The following is a 17,683-nucleotide window of genomic DNA, read 5'->3' as shown; positions in this document are numbered from 1 at the left end:
ATGAGAGGCAGAGGGCATCATTACTGGTGTTGCAATAAGGCTTTTGGATGGAATTAAAGGCAGTGCTCAAGCAAAAGTTCCATCAGCACAAGGACAATGGAATGTTCCTTGTACAATGGAATGTTTTCCCCCCTTTCTCCCCCTCTGTGTCCCCTAAATCTGTTTTAGGGGTTCCCCCAATCCTCTGGAACAGATTTGGACACTTCACAGGGCTCACACAGGGCAAAAGGGAAGTCCCATTTCTCAAGTGGAAATCATTTGACTCATGCTGTTCTTTAGTTGAATACCGCCCTTCGTCTTTATTTTATTCTGGTTTTAATATAGTGCAATTGAACTTTTGGAAAGTTCTAGAAATGTTTTCAGTCAATATTAGCTAGTGCTATTACAAGTAGGGAGTAAAATAAATACACTTTGCTGAACTTAGAACAGTTTGTCGGAAAAAGATACATTGCTTGTGTCAAAGAGTTTTCCTCTGAAGATAAATATGCAAGTTTATCTCCTGTAATATGGTTTTGCCTTATTTGTCTGTCATACTTCATGCTCCTAGTCTGATTTGCTCCTATTTTATGACAAATCACTCTTGGCCTGAATTGCAAGAAGATAATTTGCTGTCTTCCTTATTGTGCTACACTAATGTTGCTGCCAGTGATAATAACCATAATCACCTTTGTAAATAGCTTTTTTGAGTGATTACTTCAAAACCCAAAGAAAACTGAGCTGATTTTTACAGAGACTTGTGTGGCAGTCTTGATTCTCCTTTACTGCCAAGACAAAATGGGTGCATGTCCTTGAAATATGTACAAGAGAACAGAAGTGTGGCCAACAACTACAAGCTATTTTGAAAAAACTTTGTTTGCTGCTGTGCCATATACTCCTTCTGTTCATTTATTTAAAACATTTGTAGGTCACCTTTGAGAGTAAAACTCGAGATGTCCTCCATAACTGAACACAGTAAAATACAGTGCAATATAATACAATACCACAAAAATTTCCAGACTCCAGTAAAACTGGCAATTGTAAAACAACCAAGCAGCCCCAAACTTAAATAAAAACTGTATAACTTTAACAAGATATATCTATATCTATAACTAGTTCCTGGGACTCACATGTGAAGAGAGCACTCTTGTGCTCAGGTTCTGCTTGTGTGTATCCAATAGGCATCTTGTTGGCCACTGTGAAACATGTGTCTGGGGTAGATGGGCCTGTGCTCTGATCCAGCAGGGCTCTCCTTAAGTTCTTAAGAAAACCCACCACCAGCAGAAGAACATAGTATAATAACAGAATAGAGCACTGTTCAAGAAGAGGTTAATGAAAACAGGCAAGGCTTTAATGCTTTCTTAAACACCCAGGAAAAGATTAAATTAATGACTCCTGTAAGCAGAAGACTGTGCAAGGATTTCCACTTGTGCACTGGGACTTTTCCCTCTCTCTCCTCGCCCCCAAATTGGCTTAGGGGTCAAAAGAATCCATGGAACAGGGGCAGGGGCAAGCTGAAATGGAACTATCACCTTAATGTGCTGTTGAATTCCTCCCCTTGAAACAGGGGTGGACTTTGGTAATCTTTCATAATATGGTGCCCTGTGCAAGGCCAAAATTTTCTGCCTCCAAGTGGATCTTCTCAATTATGGATCTTCTGAATGTTGCACCCCTGCACCACCCTAAATGCGGCATTGCTTGAAGTGTTGTGTCTTGGAGAAGGTCAGTTGGTTGCGTGTTTCAGAGCTGCAAGGCCACTACATTACATGCCATTTTTCTTGTCTCTGCCAGCTTAACTGTTCTTGGGAAAGGGCTTCCATTGCTGGTCTTTCAGGTAACTCAGACCCAATTCATTTAAGGCTTTGAAGATCAAAACAGCACTTTAAATTGGGCTCAGTAATGCACCAGCAACTTCACCAACTCTTCAGAAGCCTCAACTGGTTTGTCATGTCGTCCTGTAAGGTATTGGGGAGGTTGGATCAAGTTTCTGTGCAACAGTGCTGGAGCCTTCAAACAGAATGGCTGGGGAGAAGACACCCAGTCATGCAGTTCCATTGTAGAACAATTTGTGCCATAGCTTGCTGCCTTAGTTTAACACTGACTTCCTGCTCTGTGCTTCCTGCTCTGTCCTGTGGCTTCAGCTCGACAGTTTTTTGAGGGGAAGATCATCTTCTAGAGTGAAAGAACTACCTGACCCTAAGAACTAATTCTGTGTCGCTGTATAGTTCCTGCAGCTTACATGCAATGGTAACTATGTGAGGCAGGAGAGATGGGCCATGCCTGCTTGTCCTGCACCACCAGCACCCCTGACAGCTCCTCAAACACAACCCTCACCTTTGGGGCCATGTCTACAGCAGAGCAGTCTGCTGTATATGAGTAGGTTGCTTCTGTGAAGTGGAACCCTGAGCTCTCCAGGTTCCAATGCATGGAGACGGCCTACACATGCACTCAGTGGACTACGTTGCTGGAGATCTGCTTTCAAATGAATGGGCAATACTGTGAATGGGGCACTACAGTCCCTAAAGATACCCCAGATTTAACAGTCTTAATGCCTTTGCTGCTTGTGGCCAGCTAGGAAGAGAGAAACATCAGCATTTATCAATGCACAGACTTGAGGGAAGGTACTTGGGTATTTATACCCTTTACAACAGATCCAAATCCACCTCCCAATGTTGTGAAAAGTCAGCAATCTGGTCCCTGAGTGAACATCTCTTGGCCCACCAGTTACTAATAATCTAAGGCAAAAGAAAGGACTGGAAAAAGGAAAAGGTGTTGCTGGTTAGCCATTTGGTGTTGGGAGGGAAGAAAGATTGGCAGGGGCACCTCTTATTCCCCAGTCCAAGTGTTCTTCAAAGAACATGAGTGAAGACCAAGGTTTTTAAAACAAGGGCAGAGTGTCCTTCCTTGCTTTCAGTACAGATTCTTCTGAGAAAACAGAACTCTTTCCTTCCCCCCTCCCTGTGAAACTGTGAATTGGTTAATCAAAGTGGAAGTCATGGCTGCTCCCAGTGTCACATACTTTCTTTCTGAAGCATGAGCCCTGCCTATTACATTTTTGTTAAATACACACATATAAAATATTTGCATTAATTCTGTAGATATTCTACTTATATTAATAGCCCCTTAAATCCTTATGACAGAATGCCGCCTTTGTAGCTTTAGACCATATAAATAGTTCTAAATACTGGGCTGACTTTCACTTCTTCAGGATAATCTTATGATATCCTTAATACTGAATGGTGGCTGCAGATATTTCCACTAAGCCCTTTTAAGACCTAAATTGGGGTCACTTTGAAGGGGGGGCATTGTGTGGGCTTGTCTCCTTGCATTTAATAGCAGTGTGAGTGAGACCATGAATTTGTGACCATTTCTTAAACTTGTTCTTAAATTTGGTTAATATAACATTCACCGGAGGATGTTATGAAAGTCTCTTTCACTGCTGACAAGACATCTTGGGCAATGCGGCTGACTGGAAAATGAGGAATTCTCAAGACGAACCCCCAAACAATTAGTGTTTTGTTCACTAAGTGTTAGGAAGAAGAGGCTGGGCCGTTTGCCACTGTGAAATTGGTGGTTGTCAGACAGCTGTCTTACCCATTTAGAAACAACTAATGCTAATTGTGCATAATCCTCTCATAAGGAATCAGTTGGCCCAACTGCCAATAAGCACTGTTTATGAAGCCTGTAAGTCATAGTTGGATGCACAGCAGTAGCAGCTTCCATTAATCTGGTCATTTATTTTCTCTCCGGAGATTGCAGAACTCAATGAAATAATTGGGTCTTTCCAAGTTTCCCATAACAGAAATGTTTAAAATATAGCCTAGAAAAGAATTATTGTAGCATTTTTACCTAGTTCTTCTCTTGAAAAGCTCCCAGAGTGGCTTTCTGATTAATAAAAACAAGAGATTCCTGTCATCAGGGTCTCAATCTACAAGACATAAAAGGAAAAAAAGGAATGAAGAAGGAAGGGGAGAAAGGCAAATGTGGGTCTTAGTTCTTAAAGCTACAGTTCTTAAAATGATAACCCAGGATGGAAACAGTTCAGCTTTGCTCTCTAAGGGCTATGAAAAAGTCCTGAAAAATCTCTGTTTCAGACCATGGAGAGAAACAGCCAAGGAAATCAGACAGTACTGGGCCAGAGGGATCAATGATCTGATTAAAATATAAGGCAGATTTTAATCAGGCATAATGGATGGGGGGATGCGTTGAAGGTGTTGTTTTCTGAAACATCCTTGTTCAAAAACTCAACTGTTGGGCGAGGGACAAATCATGGTGTGATGGGGCCTCTAGTGGGCTTCTTTTACATGGAGAATCCCCAATTAACCTCAGTGGACTTAACTGGCAGCAAGTCAGGACAGACATTTAAATTTCCTGCATCTTGAGAGCAATGCTATATTGGGGGGGCAGCTTTTGGACACTGTCAGAAATGTAAATAGCATCTCTAAGCTGCCCCACTGCTCAGCAGAGCACAGGAAAGGGGTGAGGTTGGTGATGGGTCCTACTGGTGCACTGGGGTCCTGGCAACTGCCCAAGGTGTGCTGAAGCCAGTTCTGGCTGGGTGGCAAAAGATGAAATGCCTATTCCAATATGCATGGTGGGTTAGGTTGGAGGATGGTAAAGAGTATTGCAACTCTTGATGTGGCTTCCAGATAGTTTGCTAATTTGTATGACTTGGATCTTTTGTTATGCCAGTTGGATCTTTTGTTATGCCTAAATATTTTTCAAAAATTTTCCTGTCCAGACAAACTAGATTTTGTACCCTTTTGAGACATAAATCAATTTATTTGTCTTGTCCCTGTTTTTAATATTAAAGGCTAAATCTTGGTTACCTGCCCTGATCCCTTGGGCATAGACAAGCCTGGAGTCCACATAAATAATAATATCCAAAGTAGGCTTCGCAAAACATTTAGTAGAAATATACGGTATTTATAGAGCATTCAAAGGGTGACTTTGCCAAAGGTTCTGCTTTTGATCTTACTGGTGTAGTCTTATCATATATACACTTCCATTTCACAGAAGCAAAAAAACCTATGTTTCTTTCTAATGGCTTCTGTTAGCTTTGAAGCTGGTTTCAGTTAAATATGTTATCTCAATTTTATGTGAAAATTGACCATTTAATTATATTTTGTTGGAATAATCATGGTTTTGCTGTCGTCATCCCTAACAGATTTTATCGTGGAGAAACCATCTGATATCAATCTAAAAGTTGAAAGGAGAGGTGGTTCAAAAGATTTTCAGCTTTGGTCACTGCTGTGTGCCATTCAAAAGCAACTTGCCATACCACAGGCAAGAAGACAAACAAAGCACTTTCAGCTCCTTATGCACAACCAGCACATGGTGTTCTACAGCAGGGATTGTTGCAAACCTACTAATTCTCTATATCATTTTCCCAGTTATAAAAACCTCCAGATGTGTCACACATGACTTGATTTCATGTCTCTCTGTTTAATCTGACCAGGTTGCCCGATTACTTATGTCAACTAGGAAAAATTATGAACTATAGCAGTTTGGACTTCAAGACAGTATTATCTTCCTTTACCCATTTCTTGTTATTCTGTCATGCTTCCATGAGACATCTAATCACATCAAAAACCACTGCCTATCAAAAACATTTGCTTGATTGACCTTTTTAAGTAAATAAATAAACTGGACACTGTGCTGATAAAACTCTTTGAATCAAACTAAAGTGTTAATGCTGCAGGGAATAGTCCTGGTGTATTGACTGGAATCATGCTCTTCTGTGTTGAAAAGTGAAGTTCAGCACTGAACCATAGGTTAATGTGGCTAACTAGAAATTTACATTTTGTGGGGGGAGAAAACCTAGACTTTATCCAAATAAACTACCTTTTATTGTAAATTTGAAATGTTTTTTTTAAACACACACACACACACACACAGGCTAAGTGATTATTAGTACATTGTTTTTGTAAATGATAGAGTGTGCCATACAACAACTAAGACTGCATACACACCACACACTAAAAGCATTCTTCCCGCCCCCAGATAATCCTTAGAACTGTCATTCATCCCTCATATAACTATAATTCCCAGCAGCCTTAAACTATAGCTCCCAGTAAACCAATATTTACATATGCTACACTTTTAATGAAATGTATGCAAGGATTCATTTGAGTTCATGCACCTGTCATCTTATGAATTAAGCAGTGGAGACATGTGACACAAATAATGGAATAGGATGGGTTTCTTCATGCTTATGCCAACTGTATTACTCCATGTCTGGCTCCAAGCCATTGTTATATATGCAGTTTACTTATAACCATGTCAATCTCAAGCATCACTTAATGCACAAAGAGTCCTGTTCATTCAAAGCGAATTACACCTCCCTGGAAAAGACCCTGATCCTGGGAAAGATGGAGGGCACAAGGAGAAGGGGATGACAGAGGACGAGATGGTTGGACAGTGTTATAGAACATGAATTTGACGAAACTCTGGGAGGCAGTAGAAGACAGGAGTGCCTGGTGTGCTCTGGTCCATGAGGTCACAAAGAGTCAGACATGACTGAATGACTAAACAACAACAATACTGTAAAATTAATTGTAATGCTCTAAACACCTTTAATCACTAGGGAAGTTTGAAATCTTATTCTTTATCTTCTTCATTCTCTCTCTCTCTCTCTCTCTCTCTCTCTCTCTCTCTCTGTATGCCTTCTAAATAATACGTTGCCAGTATGGGCTAAGCCATTAATGAATGAAATTACTGAATGAAGACAGAAGTAATTACTCTTCGAAAGCTCTTTCCCATTTCCCACTGGGCAAATTTGGAAATCTGGCAAATTTGAAAAACGTGATACCCTCCTCACCTTCCTCATGGCTCTAGTTTTGTTTTTCAGCAATGATCTAGACAGTTTAAAGAGTGTCAATTTGTAATGACAAAACGTATTTTGACCTAGAAACCTCTAAATAGAAGCTAGAGCAACCAAGCTGACAGCAGGTTCACAACAGACAATGAATTTAGAAAGTTATCAGTCAGTAGAAAATTTGCTTTTGTTTACATCTGTGAAACAGATGGCCAAATCCAAGATTATTTGATTAGATCTTTTATGCCTGTTTGAAATTAATTCAGCACCGTATTATTTGAAAAAAACTTGTGTGATATACTTAACACAATCTAACTAAGGAGATTTATGGCAGCAACATTGTTCTTTGATGTGAAATTGGGAAACTCCCAGAACATATTAAATTATGCATCTGGTGACTGCCAAGTATATGAGGTGTGACAATACACCAATATAAATGCTGCCATCTATTGATGTATGATAGCTACTGTTTTTTTCAACCGTTATCTTATTTTACTCTAATCTTTCATTACAAAGCACTTGCAACAATTACTTGCTCCTCATTGAAGTACTCTAGACCAAACTCTCCAATATAACCTCTCCGCGTGTTTCTATTTTGAGTTGTTGAGCATCTGACTCTTACTCTGCCAAGATCTACTAGTTACTTTTCTGCTGACCACACAGGACATTTGGCTCATCCTTAAAATGCAGTCCAAAACTGAAAAGTTCTAACTGCACTGCAGTTCATGGGGTAGACCATGCACATTTTCTTATCCCAATTTATGTTTTCCTTTAAACAATCAATTTATGGACTTCTCTATGGGTGCATGAACAGAAAGTCTTGCACAAGCCCATTGGAACACATGAAACTTGCTCAGAAACAGTTCCTGGCTCCATTTGAAACATGGAGAGAGACTCGGTAGTTTAGACCACAGAGCCACCCACGTCCCGTTATAGAGAGACACTACCTTCTTGTAACCCAAGCTTGCTTGAATTTCATACCTAAATGATACACACATTGCAACAGTCTCTCCTCTTTGCTTTCCAAACCAAAGGATAGGAGCATGACAGTTTGACTGTTTATTTTATGAAGGAACTCAGTAACGCTTTACAGCTGTTTTAACTGCTTCATGAAAAGTAAATAATTTGATCTGCCCACATGAGTCTGAATTAATTCCCTCTTTAGAAACGTTCTAGAGGCTTTCCCCCAACTTCCTAAATGGGTGAGGAATATTTTACAAAAATATAATGCATTTTGCAGAGGACGCAATGTACTCTGGCTATCAGCAACTGAAGTGGCTACTTTCTTTACTCTTAAGCAGCAGCATTTTGCTGTCACTGGGAAATATCTGATTCTAAGCAAGAAAGTTCTGCTGTTCTGCTGATAGTTACAAGTATTTGAGAGGGCAGAGTAGAGTAAGGTGGTTTATATTTTGGAAAAGAGGACAAAAGCAATCTGATTATACAGTATTTACAAAATATATGAACTTCTAGAGCTAGAAGGCCCAACCAGTCCCGTCTTCTGCACTAAAGCAAAATGATTTCTCTACTATATATGCTATTTATACCTTAAGGCTAGACCAGCTCAGTTGAAAGCACTGGCAGCAAATTTCACCAGGATCAGAACCAGATACCAGCTCAGGGGGTTATAAATACTCAACTCCTTTTTGAGGAAATCATTAAGGAGACCCTGAATTCTTCTTTGGATTGGATTCAAATCTGAGCTGGAGAAGAATTCCTGATTTACATCCCACCTAGCCTTCCAATCCCAAAATGGAGAATGAGAAGGAAGGAAGTGGGTTGGGGGGTACAACTTTCTGAAGTTGTATTGACTTGTCTATTTCCAACCTGGTACGTTTTCTGAGCCACTGGAACACAAATCCCAGGGGAACTTTCCCATTTTCCTTTGATACAGATCCGCCAGGACTTGAGTTGACAAATCCTGATGCCACAGGTCAGTGAGTCTCATTGGGGGATGGAGTTGAACCAGACTCCAATCCTTCATGAGCCTCACTGCCTGCTAAGGCTTTATTGGCTACAGACTTCTGCTTTAACAGGATAACATTGATTTTGAAATGCTTTTGTGCTCCCTATTCTTTGAAGCTACAGTCTAAACAGGTAGAGACAGATAGCAAGAAATGTGGTGGCTGGTTTTATTGGACTGTCTTGAAGCACAGAGTACTAATTTCAGATTGAAACATTTCTTCAGGTATGACGTTGCCTCCCCCTTTCTTCCTCGAAACATGCATTCCTCGGGGAGCAAGGGGGCTGTGTGAGGGAGTTAGATTGTGCACCAGGCTGTGATTGCTGAGGCAGAAGGGATCTATCCTGATTAAGAGGGAATTTCCTGTCCCTTTTAAGGACAGCTATAAAGGACTTTCCCACTGAGAAGGGGGAGTAAGAGAACTATAGAAGAGAAAAATGAGGATGAAGTATTATAGAAAGGGTGGGTGAAAACAGGTGGGAGGGTAGCCGTATCAACTGACAGTCTGTTGCAATATCAGATACCTATCATTTAGCAGCAGGCATTCAGCTGGAAATATTTGATGGCAGTATGAACTTGAGTTGGTGGGATTTCAAATGCAATTTCCGTCCTCACTGTATTGCAGTGTAAGGTAGATAAATGGAGGACTACATACCCAAAACAAAGGACACCTGCTTACAAACTCTGTAGTAGAGCAATGCGAAACTAATATATGTATGCTATTTAATGGACCTCAAAGCCATACAATCAAACTGTCTAGGGAGAAAATGAAAATTCCTATTATATTTTTAAACATTTACATTATTTAAACACTGTGAGCTGTGGAAGTTTTGTACCATTACAGGGCCTATCTTTTGCTTTTCCAAGTACAGAGTAGCGTCTGTGAATGGGTATTGCAAACTTTTGAATTTCTTTTCATATCTCAATAGTACATTCTGTAGAATTCATCTCCATTGAATCTTGTTTCCGTCAGTTCAGTCAAACTTGTGTTGCACAACATGATAAAATTTCCTCTGCTGTGCTCCTATTAGAATACAGTATCTGAGAGACTCTGCAATGAATTGAGCTTCATTAAGTTCAGCTACAATAAAATTAATGGAAATTTTACTATTTCCTCCAGTGGAAGTTGGACAGTGTCTCTAATTGAGCACACTTGTAAAGTGCAAAAAGGGTGGCATCTAATTGTGTCTATGGGCTTTGCTCATTCAACAGGGCTTCATCTTCCACTCCTCCCTCCTGTAACCTCCGTGTGCCTCCTCAATCTGTGCTCTAGAGTATGGGGGACCTCCAGAACAGATTGGGAAGGAGAGGAAGAGAAAGTTCCACTGCATGAGCAGAAGTTCACCAATGTGGTGTTGAATATCATCCAAGATGTTAGAGAACAAGTTATGACTTGAAGATGGCAATATGCCATCTTTTTGGTAATACAACATAGGCACATCCCCAGATCAAAGTTCTATATACATTTCAACTTCTTTTGTCTGCTCACAGTTAGATGAACATTTCAGAAATAAGGGACTTTTGGTGTTTGGTTTTAATACTTTTGTTGTTGTCATGTTCTGAAAAAATGGCCAACTCTAGTCCATCTTCACATAATTAGTAGGATTTGTAACTCCCACTTGGGTGGGGCTAGTGAGACAGTTGTCTTAAATTGCGCAAAAGCTGAATTATTGCCTTTAAAGACACAGGTACAGTGGTACCTCGGGTTAAGTACTTAATTTGTTCCTGAGGTCCATTCTTAACCTGAAACTGTTCTTAACCTGAAGCACCACTTTAGCTAATGGGGCCTCCTGCTGCCACCACGCCACCGGAGCACGATTTCTGTTCTCATCCTGAAGCAAAGTTCTTAACCCGAGGCAATATTTCTGGGTTAGTGGAGTCTGTAACCTGAAGCATATGTAACCTGAAGTGTATGTAACCCAAGGTACCATTGTACTTATGTTGTTTAAATGTAAAACAATTGCGAGCTGTGCTAATCTGTGCATGCCACCACCCCATTAAAATCAAAGGCAAATAACTGATCATTGGCACACTTCATATACTTCTTAATGTAATATCTTGGGGCTGGCATGTGCTGTGCTGTTTCACAGCTATGAAATGTTTACCAGCTTGGATATATTCTCCTCAAAACAGTAGGTGTTTCATGTATTGTTTTGGTGCCTGTTGAAGACATTCTTATTTAGATAAGCCTATCCAGTGCTTTTACTATACGGACCTTTGTTGGCAAGGTGATGTCTCTGTTTTTTAAGATGTTGTCTAGGTTTGCCATCGCCTTTCTCCCAAGGAGCAGGCGTCTTTTAATTTCGTGACTGCTGTCACCATCTGCAGTGATCATGGAGCCCAAGAAAGTAAAATCTCTTACTGCCTCCATTTCTTCCCCTTCTATTTGCCAGGAGGTGATGGGACCAGTGGCCATGATCTTCGTTTTTTTGATGTTGAGCTTCGGACCATATTTTGCGCTATCCTCTTTCACCCTCAATAAAAGGTTCTTTAATTCCTCCTCACTTTCTGCCATCAAGGTTGTGTCATCTGCATATCTGAGGTTATTGATATTTCTTCCGGCTATCTTAATTCCGGCTTCGGATTCATCCAGCCTAGCCTTTCGCATGATGAATTCTGCATATAAGTTAAATAACCAGGGAGACAATATACAGCATTGTCGTACTCCTTTCCCAATTTTGAACCAATCAGTTGTTCCATATCCAGTTCTAACTGTAGCTTCTTGTCCCACATAGAGATTTCTTAGGAGACAGATGAGGTGATCAGGCACTCCCATTTCTTTAAGAACTTGCCATAGTTTGCTGTGGTCGACACAGTCAAAGGCTTTTGCATAGTCAATGAAGCAGAAGTAGATGTCTTTCTGGAACTCTCTAGCTTTCTCCATAATCCAGCGCATGTTTGCAATTTGGTCTCTGGTTCCTCTGCCTCTTCGAAATCCAGCTTGCACTTCTGGGAGTTCTCGGTCCACATACTGCTTGAGCCTTCCTTGTAGAATTTTAAGCATAACCTTGCTAGCGTGTGAAATGAGTGCAATTGTGCGGTAGTTGGAGCATTCTTTGGCGCCCCTTCTTCAGAGGATGAGATGGTTGGATGGTGTTCTTGAAGCTACCAGCATGAGTTTGATCAAACTGCGGGAGGCAGTGGAAGACAGAAGTGCCTGGCGTGCTCTGGTCCATGGGGTCACAAAGAGTCGGACACGACTAAACGACTAAACAACACCAACAATCCAGTGCTTAGAATGTTTGTAGAAGTTTTCATTTGTTTAGGTCTATTCTATTGTAGTTTTAGCTTTTGGATGTTTAAAATTATGGTTGTATTTTTTTTTAGTGGAAATTTTATTGTTTTAGCTTTTTTGTAAAAAAATCACTTTGAGGTTTTTTCCTAAAATCAAGCAGTATATAAATGTTATGAAATGATAGAATAATGATAGTTTAAAAGGTGCTCAGGATTATGCAGAAGAAGACTGAAAAGAAAAGGAGGCAGTGACAGGGTTATGGGGGCTGAGAGACATGCATGAGCTGTGTCAGGGTGGGTATACTAATGCAGCAAACATTCCTGTGTAAGAATATCTGATCAGGGTGCATTCATGACCTCCACTAAAATTAACTACTGAGGCTTCACATGCCAGCATATATTTCACCCTCCACTGTACATCCTTTGACAAAGAAGAGCAGGCTGCATTGTAAATGGATATTCTACCTTCCTTTTAAATATTATGCCAATAAGTATGAATTTCCGGGTCCCAGCTTGTGAGCGAAGTAAATTTTCCTATGATCACTATAAAAGAGTAAGCAGTTCGTAGCTTGGTTTTGTTCTCATTACTGTGGTGTTACCCTGAGGTTGATGTTGTTTGTTTGAGATTCTGAAATTCAGTTTCCATGTTTATTGTGAATTCCTGTCTGTGACCTTTTTCAGATAAGTTTTTCAGATTTGTTTGTTTTAAAGGAGTAATACCTGAGGACTCTAAAGCCAGCTTAATGCATGCAAGCTGTATTGTAAGGGAATTATGTGAGAAGAGGCTTCCAGGGCCAGCCCTACCATTAGGCAGAGTGAGGCAGCTGCTTCAGGCAGCTGATTTGGGGCATTGAGAAATGTCACATATTGTTAGTTATTTAATTTGTGGTGGTGGTGATTGTATCTTTACAGCGGGAGTGGCAATTGTGGGATTTTCTGCCTCAGATGTCAAAATAACTTGGCTGGCTTTGATTATTTCCATGCACCTTGATGTAAAGGGAAGCACTATTTATTTTGCCTCTGGCTGCTAAATGTCTTGGACTGGCTCTGAAGGCAGAAAATATCCTTCAGGCAGTTAAAAGTATTGCTGCTACTCACCCAAGGCATGTGTTCCATCTATACAGACAAGTTTCTACTTCTGACACCCTTTAAAAATAAAAATAAAAGATGATTGCATGCACATATACCAGGGAGTGCTTATTCTGATAGTGATGGTTGCTACACATGTTTGAGTTGCACTTTTTCTATAACAAATACAACCAGCATATAGCAAGAATAAGTACACTGTTAAATAACATAAAGTTTTAAAGGAACTCAAATTCCTAGGAGGCAAAAAGGATATAATTTTAAAAAATGAGTAAGATTTAATAAGGGGTAATTGCTATTTCTTTATACTCATGCTTCAGAAGCCTGTGCAAGGAAGGCAATTGCAGAGTCAAATAAATCAATGAGGTATATGGTTTGAAATTAGTTCAGAGGTGAATCTAATACCTTCATATGTATCGGGATTTTTTGCCCAAATACCTAGAAATGTTATGCTGACTTCTGGGAGTGGCTTGGGGGTAACACAATCAGTGCAATTTTATCATAAGTTTTTGCCAGTGTTTCTGTATGACAAAAACTTTTAGACTGTAAATTATGCAAGCCTATATCATTTTTTGAAGCATGACAATACTGCCACTTGGCTTCTCCCCCCCCCCCAAGTTTAATTAAAAGCGTATTAGTTAAGTAAGTTTAAATAAATATTAAAAATTAAGAACTAATAAAAAAATTGTAGCACAGTTACTTGTTATATTGTTATTCCATCATTCCTCAGCGGTTGTCTTGTTTGCTCAAGTGGGAGAGGACACTTAGCATGGAGAAAGTCTCCTAATGGAATTTCAGAAGAAGGGGCCCATTCCTTCATTCCCCAGATGACTTCTTCTCTTTGTGAAAGGGGAACAAGCTCTGGCAGGGGCTTAAGAGGAATCCTGGATTGTGGTCCTAGCCCAGGAGAAGACAACTTTCCCTCACAGAAGGTGTTCTTCTCTCAAGTAGAACAAACACACTCAAAAGAACAGAATTCCCATCTCTCCCCTTCCTGTTTTTCTTCACAGCAACCCTGTGAAGCAGATTACGCTGCAAGGTCCAAGATCACACAATGATCCAATGATCACTCATTGGCCCAAGATCACTCAATGAACTTCATCATGCCTGTGTGAGAATTTGATATACCATCCAACACTGGCATACCACGTCCTAATTCAACACTTTAAGCACTACATTACTCAACTAAGAGGCCAGCTGAGAGAACATTGATGTTAAAATATGATTCAGCGGCAAGGTATTCAAAAGCAAAAGTACCAGTTGACAATACTTTAAAATAGGAGTCAAGTAACTGGAAGTTCCTAAGCCAAGTTCAGCCCCATGGGGATTATTTAGCACCAACTGAGAGTGAAAAGAGTTGAGACAAGCGTGGCATCTTGTAGCTTCAGAATTTGATGGCAACACGGAGTGGGAGTTTAAGGCAGAGGCATCTTCTCTCGCTCCCAATTTAAAATTGCCCTTTAGGTAAATTAAGTTTTGACCAGGGCTGTGTTTTACACTTTATTTTGCACTTGGGATTGTCACAAGCAGGAAATGTGAATGTTCCTGTGAGGATCACCTCAAAGTGCTGATGCTAAGTTTAAGCATAGTGTGAATCTCAACAGTCCCTTGTGGTTTTAGATATCACCATGAGAGGCACTGCATTTTAACACATGCTTTTCTTTTCTTTTGCGGGGCTTTTTTCTGTGACTAACCTTGTCAGCCATCAAGGAGCGGAGCACACTCTTTAGTCAGTTCTAATTATGGTATTTGCTATCAAAAATACAGTGCTCAGCTGTTACTGTGGTATCTCCTTGAGTCATACTCATGAGTGTCTGATTCACACACATGTTCAGAGGGACAGCAGAAGAAAATGCATTTCATTGTTAGTAACTGGCAATGAGAAGCAAAGTCAGGAACGCAGGCATTTCATTACAGAAAGTAGTTGTGTGTGACAAATAAAAATTTCCAAGGGAGCTTCCAAATGCACATTAGCTCTGCACTTATGTGTGTATAAACCATTCTTATTTGTTCTTGATTTATTTTTTAAATTAAAAATATTTATAACTCAGCCCTCATCTGTATGAACAAAGACAAAAGAATAGCTTGCTGGATGAGACCAAAGGCCCGCCTAGTTCAACATCCTGTTCTTACAGTGGTCAACTAGATGTCTGTGACAAGTTTGCAAGCAGGACCTGAGAACTCTCCCCTTCTGTGCTTTCCAGCAGCAGCTATTCAGGTGCATAATAGCCTGAAAGTGGAGGCAAAGCATAGCCATCATGACTTGTAGCAATTCATAGCTTTATCCTCCATGAGTTTGTCTAATCCTCTTTTAAAGCTACCCACACTGCTCGCCATCATTACCTCTCATAGAAGCAGAATCCATAGTTTAACCATACACTCTGTGAAGAAATACTTTCTTGCGTCTGCTCTGAGTCTTCCAGCATTTAGCTTCACTGAATGTCCACAAGTTCTAGAAAGATGAAGAAAAGCTTCTGTCCATCCCCTGCCTCCTTACCTGGATTATTTTATAGATTTCTGTCATCCTGCCTCTTACTCACCTTTTCTCTAAAATGAAAAGTCCCAGTGACTAGGATCCCAGTGGAGATTTACTCAAGTGAAACCAGGGTTTGGTAGGTTTCTTTCCCCACCCCACCCCTTCTCTCGTCAAGTAAAGCATATTTCCTGAGTGGGCCTCTTGCTCATTTATCATGTCACTCTTTTAAGCTTTTAAGAAATTGAAGTTCAGCTCAGCGCTTGATTAATGAGTTTGTCAGCTTGATGAAACTAAGGGTAAATAAATGTGCTTAGTTTTTAACAAAATTTCCATGGGAACTTTTGTGCACATGAAAGAAGAGTCTTTTGTCTACTGAATAAATCCAGTTCACCTGTCATAACCAGTTCATTGTTCTGGGCCCTCCAAAAGTTGTGGGTGTGTGACAGTCAAAGCATTTGACAAGGCCACATGTTTGACAGCCACCCTTACATATTTTCCCCAACTTGTGCCTTTAAGCTTCCGAATTTTAGAATATAGTTGTTTCCTTAGGTCTTACTGTTGTTTTCTTACAGGCAGTGTCCTGTTTATATTGACTTTATGAGGTCATCTGTCAGAACTTTGATTGCTCTGTCTTTAGTCTTTCAGCAGTGAACTGAAAAATGCTGGGTTATATTTGGAAAAACAATATTGACCTGGCACATCCCTAATTCAAACCCAGAGTATGAAAAGGGTGTGCGTGGAACTCTTTTTCACATATAGCTCTTTCATCATATATGTGTTAGAGGCAACTGTTGTGATTTAATAGTAGTTTTTTTTAAATCCATGAATACATGTTTTTAGCGTCATTTGAAAAAAATCTACAGGGAACAGAAGGTCCATATTGGATGGCAGCAATCATGCAGAATGAGAGGCACAGGGTTCAGTTCTGAACAGCCAGAATTGGAGAATAAGTAAACTATTGTCCTTCCTTGCCAATTATAGCTCCTCTCCCCAGGTACTTCTCCATCCCTACCCTCCCACCCTCACCAGCCTAAGTCACTTTCATTATCCAAGGAACAAGGGAAACATTGAAAGGTGCCTTTTGCTGAGCCAGACCACTAGTCTACAGCAGGTGCAGGGTACCTTTGGCTATCCATATGTTGTTGAATTACAACTCCCATCATTCCTGGTCATTGGCCATGCTTGCTGGGTGTGATGGGAGTTATAGTTCAGCAACATCTAGCTCTCCAGGATTTCAGACAGGAGTCTACCCTAGCCTTACCTAGAAATTCCAGGGATTGAATCTGGAAAGCATGGAACAGCAAACACAGGTGCTCTATTAATAAGCTACAGCCCTACCTGAAAGCTTGACTGGGATGGAGGAAAGCACATGAGGTGGTAGACAGAAACTATGGGAAGAGTAAGCTAGAGGTGGAAACTGTCACTTGCTTGTCCTTTGCTGGCAAGGCACTTGCTTTGCCTTCAGAAAGTCACAATTTTAATTTCTTGCATATCCAGTTAAAATAATCTCTGGTAGAAGAACTGGAGAAAGTCTGGACTTGAGACTTTGGACTGCACTGCCAGTCATGAGTGGACAGTTCCAGGGTTGATGAACTCATGGTTTGATTCATTATAACACTTTTCCAGAACTCTGTGCAATGCTTCAGAGGTTTTGCCTAGATTCAGTTACTTAATGACTTGTCAAAAATTGATGCATAGATTTTTGTTGTTGTTATAAACAGTAATAAGCACAATATTCCCAGTTCTGTCACTGTGTCTATCTATTTGTTGATCTTTTCAGCCACTTGAACTTGTTAACTGCAATGCAGATTTTGACTGGTTTATCAATGGACAATGAGGAAATGCTGGGCATCACATGATGCTATCTTCTGCAATAACTGAGCTAGGGCTAGATTCATGAAATTCCTAGGATCTTGCAAAACTAGAGGAAGCTGCAAACTCAAGCAATCTCTTGCCTGTATTCTGCAATGCTTCCATAATTAGCTTAATGCGTGCAAGAAGACCTTGCAATTCATGTAAAGTAAGGTGTTGCTTAAAATGAGCTGTGTTCTTGGTAATTTAGCATTCATAGAATTGTGCTGTAAAGCAAAAACACAGGCAACATCTCTTCCTTCCACTACAAATAATTCTA

At 40.3% G+C, this 17,683-nt stretch overlaps 1 protein-coding gene and 1 long non-coding RNA gene across 15 annotated transcripts in view; one reads left to right on the top strand and one right to left on the bottom strand.

Annotated features, from left to right (window-relative positions):
• NAV2 (neuron navigator 2) overlaps positions 1-17,683 on the top strand; it is a 523,517-nt gene that overhangs the window by 327,370 nt on the left and 178,464 nt on the right. The window lies entirely within an intron of this gene.
• The window catches only part of LOC310756458, a 34,892-nt gene that overhangs the window by 779 nt on the left and 16,430 nt on the right, over positions 1-17,683 (bottom strand). For both annotated transcript variants that reach the window (XR_014544888.1, XR_014544889.1), the window contains exon 3: positions 3,826-3,904. This is a non-coding gene — a long non-coding RNA (uncharacterized lncRNA). The remainder of the gene's footprint in view (positions 1-3,825; positions 3,905-17,683) is intronic.

Source organism: Podarcis filfolensis, assembly GCF_964270895.1.
Source record: "Podarcis filfolensis genome assembly, chromosome: 1".
In the NCBI taxonomy this organism is placed as follows: domain Eukaryota; kingdom Metazoa; phylum Chordata; class Lepidosauria; order Squamata; family Lacertidae; genus Podarcis; species Podarcis filfolensis.
The sequence above is the reverse complement of the archived record's forward strand: the minus strand, read 5'-3'. Positions and strand labels throughout refer to the sequence as shown.